Below are 11,126 nucleotides of genomic sequence, written 5' to 3' on the forward strand. Positions count from 1 at the left end.
CCGGCCTCCGTTCTCCATCAAATGACACTCGCCCCTCAAGGCCGGAACGCGAGGTCACTAAAAGACCGGGAAAGTGGTCCCTTGTCCTGGGATGTGCTCGGGAGGGTTGATTGATGAGGCCCGCCGTCTTGCCACGGGGCCAGGCCCACCGAAACGAGGCCGCCCTGGAACGGCCACGGCAATTGGGGAAGATAACGCCCGTCTCCCAGCGGCGGCGGCGGCGGCGGCGTTCGACTCGTGCCGACACTATGGAAAGGTTGTCCGGTTGGGCTTAAACCCCTTCGTTCTGGTCGTCACTCTCAACGAGTATGGCTCGGTAATTGATGATGCTGCTTTCATCTGGGTCGTCTCCGTGCGTTCCACGGCGGCAGGCCCAAAAGCAATCTCACTCAAGTTGCTTGCAGCCATATACAGTAGAAACATGAAAGGGGGTCCGGTTGTGCTTTCGCCGCCACTGGGGGCTCCGTCTACGCCGCGCCGTCGAACGGGGACCCTCGTAGCACACACAAGGAACGTCACAGCTGTTTAAAAGTGCTGTCAGGTAAATGTTTCTTCAACCACCAAACTCCTATGCCACAAAATGCAATCTTCTATCAGCTTTCAAAGTTTGCAAGGATAATTTTAATTCTTGCGTCACTCAGGGTACACAAAAATTCATGGCTTCAGAAATCATGAGAAATAAATAATTAGCCATAACTTCATGTATACTGTCATGCCTCGGTAGTACAGAACTCATGAATATGGACAGCAATTAGGGTCATTTCTGGGGACAACACTTTTTCAATGCATGTACGTATCGCTACGACAGAAAGTCGCTGATCACACAGTAGAGAGAGTCAAAATTCGTACAGCCCATTGTTGTGTGTATTGAGGCGAAAGCCATTAATGGCTCATACTTGCAGCCATGACCTTGTCCGGTCTAAGGTCAAGTCCGGTCTCAAGTCATGTCATACCGATGACATAATCAGCGAAAAAAATCTTTGTGGACGGCGGGATTAGAACCACCATCCTTTTGATCCATAGCAGAGTGTGCTGATGACTATGCTTCTTCCTGTCAACGCATATGTAGTTCTTTTTTTTCTCTGCCCATACAAATATATGTCTAGCGTAAGGATACTGGGAAGTGTTTGCGGAAAGGCCTCGAATCAGACGGATGCCTCCCAAACGCCCTGCAGTGTCTCCAGCATTTAAGATTCACAAACAATTATGTACTTAATAACATCTTAAACACACATCAGTGACACAAGCAGCACCATCGCACTAAAGGCTTTCGCCTCATCGCACTTTAGGTCAACAAAGTGCCCCTTAATTTTCTCTTCTTGTGTTAATCGGCACAGAAGTGTAAACAAAATCTCAACTCTGTTACAAGACAGTAATGTACAGCGAAAAAAGTGTTACAAATGTTTGGATTTAAGTGGACAAGCTAAACACAGAATAAATCATATACATTTGTTGCACTGGGTTCTCTATACTGTTCTTACCTTAAACCCATTAACTGCGAGGCACACTGATTGCTCCTGCTCCCACGCTTTCTGGTTGCCAAAGCACTTTTCTTCCTGGTATCAAAATCATTACCACGACTCGGCCACTCACTGCCTGGTACCCACTGCTCATTTCACAAAATCAAATAAATCTGCTTCAAAAGAAAACAACAAAACCGCATGCTTAGTTTACAACTTTTATAGCCGCAGAGATGATTTCCCGCAGCCCACAACACTAAATTCAAACACAGCGCACTGCGAGACGAAGAACGCAATGCTCCGGTTTCAGGTGTCCATGTTAGACAGGAGCATAACCTGGCTCCAGTGCAGAGCAGAGAATCTTCGAATTCTAATGGACACAACCATTTCAGCCAATCCAAGCAAAAAATATTTGGGTTCAAATTATATCTCGTGTAAGCCTCGACAGATCAACAATTGCGTCAGTACTGCATGGTTCGCCGGAATGACTGAGCATTGGTGTTGCAGAGTCAACCGACATGAGACAGTGTACAGCACTTTTCAAGGAATTAAAAAAGTTTTGTAACTATTGCTTGAGAACATGTGCAGGAATACTGCTGTCATGACCATGATACAAATGTGATCGGATAAGTGTTTTAGGCAACTTATCTGATAACTGCGGAATTTACTTATGAGCAAATAAATTTCGGCAAGCGGAAAATGCGAGGAGGGCTAAGAAAATCTCGGAAGCATACTACATTGCCGACACATAAGTTCTAGCAGGCCAACCAGTGCTGTCAGTCAGCAGGCAAATATTCGTGTTCATAGGCAGTCACATGCAAATGAAGGCAGCAGATAAACATGCAAATGTGCATGGATTGCACCTCCTGCTGAAGATTTCGAGAATGCCTCATCAAACAAACTAATGCAGCTGATAGCATTAAACCCTGCTGCTGAACAACTGCTCGGTACTGACAAATCCCATTTGGCAAACAGGGTCCAACAAAAGCATAGAGAAAGCTTAATCCAGTGTTGTACCTTTGATCTCCCCGTGTAAAGGGACTGCCAGCAAGACCATCAACAACAAACATGGCAACAGTCACTGATTATATTGAAGCTGTTTCATAGCTAAGGGGTAGATATCATGGCCAAAGAAATACTTCGAGATCACGTTTTCCTGATGAGTCGAAACCAAGATCCCACTTCAGTTTAAAGACCAACAACATATTGTCAAGCATTGGTCTGATAATGATTTCACACCACTATTATGAAAAAAGGGGTATCTGAAGGGCTTCCTTAAGATTTTTTCTTTTCCACCACCACTTATTGTGAGCAACTTGCTGTTTGGTGGTCAGTTTTGACAAGAGAACTTCAATGTCCATTCAAATTTCCACGAGTGGTTGCTTGCTTTGAGAAGCAAAAGCTGCTGCACAGGCGTGGCGTAATTGTGGCTACGATCCTTGGAAGTATTTCGTTCATCTGGTGATACATTGTTGTCACAACCTAAATCGAAAACTATCAGTCTGGCTCAGATCACCATCATGCACAGGAAGCTGTGTGCAGTCGCCATTTCATCACACAGATATTTATGGCAGACACGGGTCCGCATAGCTGGCATACACACGCATACAAAATGACGATACCCCTGAAATGATTTTTTTACTGTACACAGATCTTTTCACACAGGCTACATAATGCCGCTGGAACACTGTCGCAATCCACGCACCCATGATCATAAAACGTACCACTGTATGGATGGTGCACCAAGACGCACAAGAGTGGCGGCGCGGCTGTGGGCGCAGCACAAAACAGTGCGACGGCCGTGCAGCCATGATCGTGTCAAGTCGCACACACAGCAGTTTTCTATGTAGCAGAAAAAACGTCGTGTGCTCGCCTCGGTAGCGATCACTGCAGCCATCGCAATGGACGCGACCAGCTGCACAGCACCAAGTTCATTTCAGCATTCGGAAAACGGCGTGCGTCGAGGGTTTTTCGCAAGTGAACAAATCGCTGACATGAAACAGAAGCACTCGCGCAGACCATAATCACTTTCACTACGCAGACACTTGTCGCTATGCTGTGAAACTTGCGCACGCACAGGAAAATAACTCGCAGCAGGAATTACAAACCCTTGCAACAACCACAAGCAGCTCCAAATGAATACTTCGTGACACCGCCAGTGCACAGGTCTTGTGTCGGTTTAAAGAGGCGCTCTGTCAACTCCGTCAGCGTAGATAATTACCGAATTCAACTAGTGGAACTTTCACTCAGAACTGGTGCACGCGGCGAAGTTCGCAGTCGCTCTGAACACGCGTAATATCAACATGTGGCCAATATAATACGCTTCGGAACATAGCTGCCACTGCCCAGGTCTCCCTCCCCCATTTAATCGGCGGACGGCTAGCTTGCGATGCCCCGGCAGAAGCGAGGCGGAGTTGCTTGAGACGTCACTGACGTCACGGAAAAAGCAGCCATTAGCTGCAATCCGGCCGTCGGCCGGACCCGCTCGTCCGCTCGAAAGTTTAATTTGACAACCTTTCCATCCGTTCGCCGGACGAGGCGGATCCGCTCGCCCGCTCGCTGGCGGAAGAAAGCGATCGTACGACGGCCCTTTGGTGGCCGCGTCCTTACTTCAAGCAGGCCTCACTACCCGTCGGCCGCTTTGGCGGCCGTCTAGTCTACACCTACCGGGACATCCTCTCCGTGCCGTCGTCGACAGCTGCAGCGGCGACGGCCTATGTTCCTGCAAGCCCATAACGGACTACGATGGCGGCGGCCCGCCCGCCACCTTAACGCCTACTGTGCTCACAACGGATACGAGAGCGGCCTCCCTGCTGCCCTCCGCCCACCCCGCGCGCACTGGTGTGTGCGGGGCTTCATCCCGCCGCTCCTTATGGTGGTTTGCTGCGACCTCGTCCTGCTGCCTTCCAGCTGCAGCTCCCAGCGGTCCGCCCAGGCTCGTATCCTGCGCTCCTGGTGACGACCGCCGGTCCTCGTGGCGCGAGTTTCCTGACCCCCCGCTGTGCAAACAGCCCCCTACGCGTCGCCGGAAACGGCGGTATTCAGCGTCCCCCGCCGCGCTGCTACCCCGTAGCAATTTCCTGCGGTTCCTACCTGCCGCCGCGTGGTCCAGCCAACGTGGCGACCTCCTGCTGACAGCCCCGGCTGCCCTACAGTCTTTGCTGCGCCTCTGGCTAACCTTCCGGCTTGTCGGAGGCCAATATGCTTGCTTCCAGCAAGCCCCCGACGCGCGCCCCACTCCCAGCACGCTGCCGTTCATCCTCCCCTGCCCTGGTGCTCGTGTTCCTGCTGTGGTGGGCCTGCTGCCTGGTGACTTCGGAGGACCAGCTACCGCCACGTGCTTGCATAGCGTGAAGTGCAGTGACGACGGTGACAGCGTTGACGGTGATGCAAAAGTTTTCATGATGCAAAATTTTCTTCAGTTTCCATGGGATCTGCATGTGCCCTAAGTAATTATTTATGTCGTCCTTCGCTCTCTCTTCCTGATTAGCTTCCTTTCCCTGGGTAATTTCTCTCATTTTCTCAAAAAATGAATATATGTGCTTAGCTCGTGAAGCACTTGCCCGCATTCTTCTATCTGCTTTGCGCTTTCTGCACGGCCTGACTGTATCTGGTTCTTCCAAATGACTTTGAGCCAGATCCTCGGCTGACAAATCCTCAGACGCAGTATCAAACTCTGGAGAGCCCTGGATACTATGGGATGAAGTTTGCACATGTGTGGCTGTGTTTTTGTAACGGACATTTCCAATGACTCGTAGCACCTTGGGCTCCAAGCTATCAGGAATGGCCCTTGTGGCAGAAAATTTCTCTTCAAAGGTTTGCTGACAGCGAGCTTGTCCCGACGTTTTGTTGACCTTATCTTCGCTCTTCTTTCTTTTAGCTACAATTTTAAATCGAGTTTCACACTGTACTGCAGTGCGCTTGGTTCCAAGGACCTCCTCTCTCTCACAAGCAATCTGCTCGTACATGGCACGCTTTGTGCGGAACCTCATGATTTTCGGCGTATACAGCGCATATTTATCAAGGAGGTACTTCGCTTTCCCAGAGCTCCAGGCCAATGTGTGGAACAAAAAGAGAATACTAGTACATTTGGGTGTACTTGCCGGCCTCGGCCAAACAGTGACGCTGAAATTGAAAAGCTGCTTATGCCAGCTATTGCAGTACATGCCTAATGGTTCTGCAGTACAATAATTGGTTTTTTGGGGGGGAAAGGAAATGGCGCAGTATCTGTCTCATATATCGTTGGACACCTGAACCACGCCGTAAGGAAAGGGATAAAGGAGGGAGTGAAAGAAGAAAGGAAGAAGGGGGTGCCGTAGTGGAGGGCTCCGGAATAATTTCGACCACCTGGTGATCTTTAACGTGCACTGACATTGCACAGCACACGGGCGCCTTAGCGTTTTTCCTCCATAAAAACTGCAGTACAATAAAATCGATTTCATGCACAGCGGCTTCATAGTATTCCCTGCAATGCACAATTTTTCAAGCGCACAGAGCTATAACTGCTCTAAAGTGGCCATGGAAGACATTAAATAACGAAGAAGTAAACGTGGGGAAGGGTGCACTAGTGCTGCATTTCAAATAGTCCACCATCTGCATATTAGCAAATGAAGTCCATGGAAACCGGCTAGACCATGGACAGACGCTTCAGCATACCATTTGGTGTAGCATGCATGGTACTTGGCTCTCCATGCTCCTCTGGGCTTGAGTACTCAGGCTCATCAGATGTGCTTGGTTGGCTACCTGAGAGACCATAAAGAGGGCAGGAGAGTCATCATATGATCGTTTAATGCGACCTGCACCTACAGCATGTTCTATCTTTACCAACATCAGTGTGTGAGGAAGAATAGCATTTGCCCCGACGTATAGATATGCCTATAAGTTGATATCAATACAGCTGAAGAAAACAAATCTGATACGTTTTTACAGCGATGTCCACGACTCAAAGTGGCCACATTTAAGGCAATGGCACGATTTTCTTTATTTACAAATGTATTTTCATGCGCGTTTATAAACTGGGTGAGCAGTAAAGGAAAAACAAAGCGACACCAAACGAGAAATAGGTTCTGGAGAAAACATACAAGCGGGGTCATTAGCTTTCCGACGCAACGCTCTTCTTGTCACCGTAACCGAAGAGATAAATGTTATTTCGTCATTTATGTTTGAATTCTAGTATGTGCGTTTCTTAACGCGGACAACTGTATGCATGAAGCACATACAATGCTCTTGCACCTAACAGTTTGTTGTGAAGGCCCAAATTTGCCACCTCTTTGAGAAGTACCATTGAAAAATGAAAAGCGCACAGCTTGACGAAAAACATCCGTATATAACGTGCTACGGACCACTCAAGCAGAGGGGCAGACGAACATCGGCAAAGTAGGAAGAGAGCAAAAACGATTCATCCAAACGCAAGCATATGCGACTGGGATTTAGATGCCAACTAACCTTTCATATGTCACCTACGCAGACCACCTTCTTTCTTGAAAACAGCCCACCATTTAAGCGCCAACGCGGCATGCGCCAGAGAGTTGTTGCTACACATAAGAAATTTGGTGCCAGCATTCGCGTTTGCACATTTTCATCAAAGCAAATGGTGCGCAGTTTAAAATGAATGCATTGCAGCCGCTGTAAACTTACACTCCAGCATTGTGTACAGTAGCTGCTCTGCCAATGACGGACGCGAAACCACGCCACCGTAATCGGGCGCCATGGTGTTTGTTGCTGAGCGGCAAAACCGCTAAATGTTGGCGCTGCGGTCGAGCATATCCGGCCCTCTCGGCCGCTGCGAAGTGCACCCTTGTGCTCGGCAGGGGCGCCGTGAATCCGGCTCGGATGACGACCCGCTCGCAGGTCGGTTTGCTGCTGGGTTGCTAGGATTTGGAGCGTCAAAACGACCAGCCGAAGACGCCATTAACAAGGCAATATCATCAGCGAGATTCAGATTACTAAGGTGTTCTCTAGCTTTGGTTTGGTCGCAAATGTTATGCGAAAGTAATGTGAGAGAAACATAAGAAAAAGATAATTAGAGGACAGGCAGGAAAGTTCGCAGGGAGGGCGTTCAGCACTCTAAATTGTGCATCGGGCAGGGCAGAGTAAACAGAAGAGACCACAGGTTCGTCACAAGAGGTCACACAGAGCCCCGGCGCTGAGACAACAGCGATCCAGGCAGCCTGGACGAGGAAAAGCGCTACCATGTACCGCCGGCGGCGCCGATCATTGCAGGCGTTCGCCCGACAACTCGTTTTCCACGCGGCGAACGGCACCGTCTCGATCAGCGCAGAGCACGCTGACCTACATTACGGAGCCAGACGTTGCGAAATCAGACGAGCCCTGCACGACGCATTGCTGTCGGCGTCGGTGGTTCAGTGGTAGAATACTCGCCTGCCACGCGGGTGGCCCGGGTTCGATTCCCGGCCGACGCATTGTTTTTTCCTCCCATGAGCAGTGTTCTCCTTGCGCCCATAGGTGCCGTTTGCACCTTTGTTTTGTCTCACCCTACATGGAAGATCCTTAATGCCATCATAATTGAGCTTTCAGGAATTACATGTAAATATGTAGCAGTAGGCTGTTGGCACGTGGTTCGTATTGCGCCCGGTGCCAATTTGTGAGCGGCAGGTGAAGTCCAAAACTCTGCGCTCAGGAGCTGCACGCAGGTCCAGACAAGCAGATAAAAGTCCCTCTCACAGTTTAATCACACTTGCGAGTGTTCTCAAAGGCTTTGTAATAGTGGCGCTAGTTTCCTAGCAATCCTGTGGCCCAGATGCTCGATGTACCTCGGTCGCTTGACTGATCGGTTCTCTGTCGTAGTGGGCGATACAGCCGGCGCTGGTGCTGAATGCGCAGCTTGGTGTTCTTTTAGAAGAGGCCCGACCAGTAAACATTCCTGCGTCACTCTATCAATACTTTTTCGTGTGTCACAAGTGATCGTCTGCGTGTACCCGAGAGACATGGGTTCCTCTAATGACGTAAACACAGAGCCTTCCCTGGCGCCCCCGTGCGTGGGACCCGTGCACACTTTGGGCGTCATGACCTGAACGGTTTAGAATGGTTAGCTACCTGACAACGAAATTGTGCATCGGTGCCTGTGTCTGACATACTGTGGCAACTGCACTGCAAATATATCGGGCGTTTCAGCGAACGAAGATGAAGAAACATGGACGGCAGCACAAGCTCTAAACTATTCCAACTGAAACTTTATTGAAAAGCAGGTCATATCTTATACATTCGAGTGCATCACATGTCCGGCTATCAATATACAGATATGAATGAGCATCCATAATCACCACAACATTCATTCTCATTATCACTGGAGGCCAGATGGAGGCTAGTACGCGAGGGTGTGCCTCCAAATATCAAACATTTTGAGAAAAAAATTTTGAAAATTGTAACCTTGTAAGATGTTGTTAAGGAAACACTCATGGTAATGGTACATTCTTCCGATATCTAGCAATGTCTTTTTTTAAAAGTGCTGCCATCGATCGCATTGAACTGTTAAGCTTGCCGTACAAAACCAATGGGGAAAGCTCTTGACGATAGTAAGAACGTTAATGGAAGAAAAATTCAAGACTGTCGTCGCGTGACCTAGGGATATATTGATGTTTATAGTGAAATATTCAATTATATCAAAAAATGGCGTTCATAAATGGTTTCCCGCTCAAAAATGCTTTCGTCCAAAACTGTTGCGTATGAGCGGAGGAAACTACCGAAGTACTCGCATAACGCGTCTTTACGTCGTAGCAAAAGCAGAGACAGGATATCGTACCAAAAGCAGGGTAAGAAAAATAAATCCGCAAACAAAAAATAAAAAGAAATGAACCAACAAGTAAAAGTATAGTCATTTAGATGCGCAAAAGCAGTGTCAGGTAAAAAGGAATTAAGCAAATTAAACCTCGAAAGAAATGGAATAATTAGACGCCGCCATCTAGAAAAGCGTGTGTTCTGTGCGTACACTTATCTCTGACTCTAGGAACAGTGGCTCGCACTGAAAATCGCATTCTGGTTAACAAGCACAATCGCAGTCACATTTCTTGCATTTCTTGACGTAAAGACATCTTCTGCCAGTACGTCAATCAATAGTTCGGTCGTCTCTTCCCCTTTTGGAGGCACGCCCTCCAGTGGTTGCCTGCATCTGGCTTCCAGTGATAATGAGAAGTGATAAGGTGGTGATTGATGTGCATTTATGTTTCTATCGGAAACCAGAAATGTGATGTGCTCGAATGTATAAGATGTTGCCTGTATTTCAATAAAATTTCAGTTGGTATTTCAGCGCTTGTCCTGTCGTTCATGTTTCTTCATCTTCGGCCCCGTTTCTTTTGCACTGCCACTTTTCATGGTCTTCGTACAGAACTGTGTACAGGCGCGAGCAAGCTTGACTGCAGCGTACGTCTGCGGAGCAAACGAAGCGAAAGTTAAAAGGAGGTGCTGGGTTTCACGCACAGTGCTTGCGCTCGAGCGAAGCTGCATATACATTGAAGACAGAGTGTCCTGAACTCAGCAGTTGAGTAATGATTTAACTTGATTTGTCCTGCAGCACACCGCTTCGGCGATCTAGACAATTCTGCTCACGTCTGTACATTTCCAGTTCGCAACTTGTTCTAGGAGTCTAGTACAGTTACCAGGAACTTCTTTTGTAGCGATAGCTACATTACGGTAGCATTTCAAGCCCTCAACATGGCGGCGGGCAACCCTGTGGCGGCGCCGCCACGCTGTCATGTGGTTGGTCACGTGGTGCGGAGCAGCTGCCGGGGGCGCGGCTCCGAGGCTGATCACGTGGTTCTTCAAGGGGCTGATCGCGTGACCAAGTTCCACTCGGCCACCTGTAGCTATCGCGTCACTCCAGGTTTAACCAGAGCTAAACCACCGCCAATTTTTATCAGACGAATTTAGCACTCATTATATCGAAACTGGGATGCTTTTTTGGCACGTTTGCGTGTGCACTAATTAATATTTCCAGAATAAAGAGATTAGTAGCAAGCCCTTCGACATACGTAGAGAATTTTTTCCCCTGAAATGTAGTTTATTTCCGCCTTTCAAGTATCCTGTGCACCTCGGAATGGAAATGCAATTCCGTGATCCTTGATAACTCTTTTGACAGGTCCTTGTGTTTCTGAGTGTTACTATTTTCAACCCTTGTTACACTGTGCAAAAAATTTCGTACGAAAACATCTTCGACGGAAGTTCGTCTGGTTGGGTTCTTGAGATAGTTGAGAGAAAACACTGACGCCAAGCAGTATTTTTATCTTTACCCAACGATTTGGGAGCAACTCGGTCCCTTCTTCAGGGGTGACTAAAGTGTGCCAGCAGCAGCGGCAGGTTGCTGCCTTTGCTCTCTCTTTGTTAGCACGTGGCGCCGTCCACTAACCTACGCGGAGGGGAGCGTTCCTGGAGTCCTATTAATCATCGCCTTTGTGAGCCAGATGCGCCATGACTCCACATTTCCCCTCTTGAACAGGTTTGGTTCCGCCGCCAAGACGCTCACCTCCTCGAAGGCTATTCGGTGGTCGGCGCTGTCGCAGTGTTCGGCGAGGGGGTTGGACTCTGAATTCATTAGCCGGATGTCATTTTTGCGTTATCTTATTCTTTGGTGGAAGTTTTTGTTTCGCCCATTTATGAAGCCGGGCACTCAGGGCATGGGGTTTTTTAGACGACACCCGGTTGTTTTTCTCT

General features: G+C 48.5%; 1 non-coding gene across 1 annotated transcript; it reads left to right on the plus strand.

Moving 5' to 3' along the window:
• The first annotated feature begins 7,811 nt into the window (after window positions 1–7,811).
• TRNAG-GCC (transfer RNA glycine (anticodon GCC)) lies at window positions 7,812–7,882 on the plus strand. Its single transcript has one exon. It is a non-coding gene; the product is annotated as a tRNA-Gly (tRNA).
• The last annotated feature ends 3,244 nt before the right edge of the window (window positions 7,883–11,126 follow it).

Source organism: Amblyomma americanum, chromosome 4, assembly GCF_052857255.1.
Source record: "Amblyomma americanum isolate KBUSLIRL-KWMA chromosome 4, ASM5285725v1, whole genome shotgun sequence".
Classification (NCBI taxonomy): domain Eukaryota; kingdom Metazoa; phylum Arthropoda; class Arachnida; order Ixodida; family Ixodidae; genus Amblyomma; species Amblyomma americanum.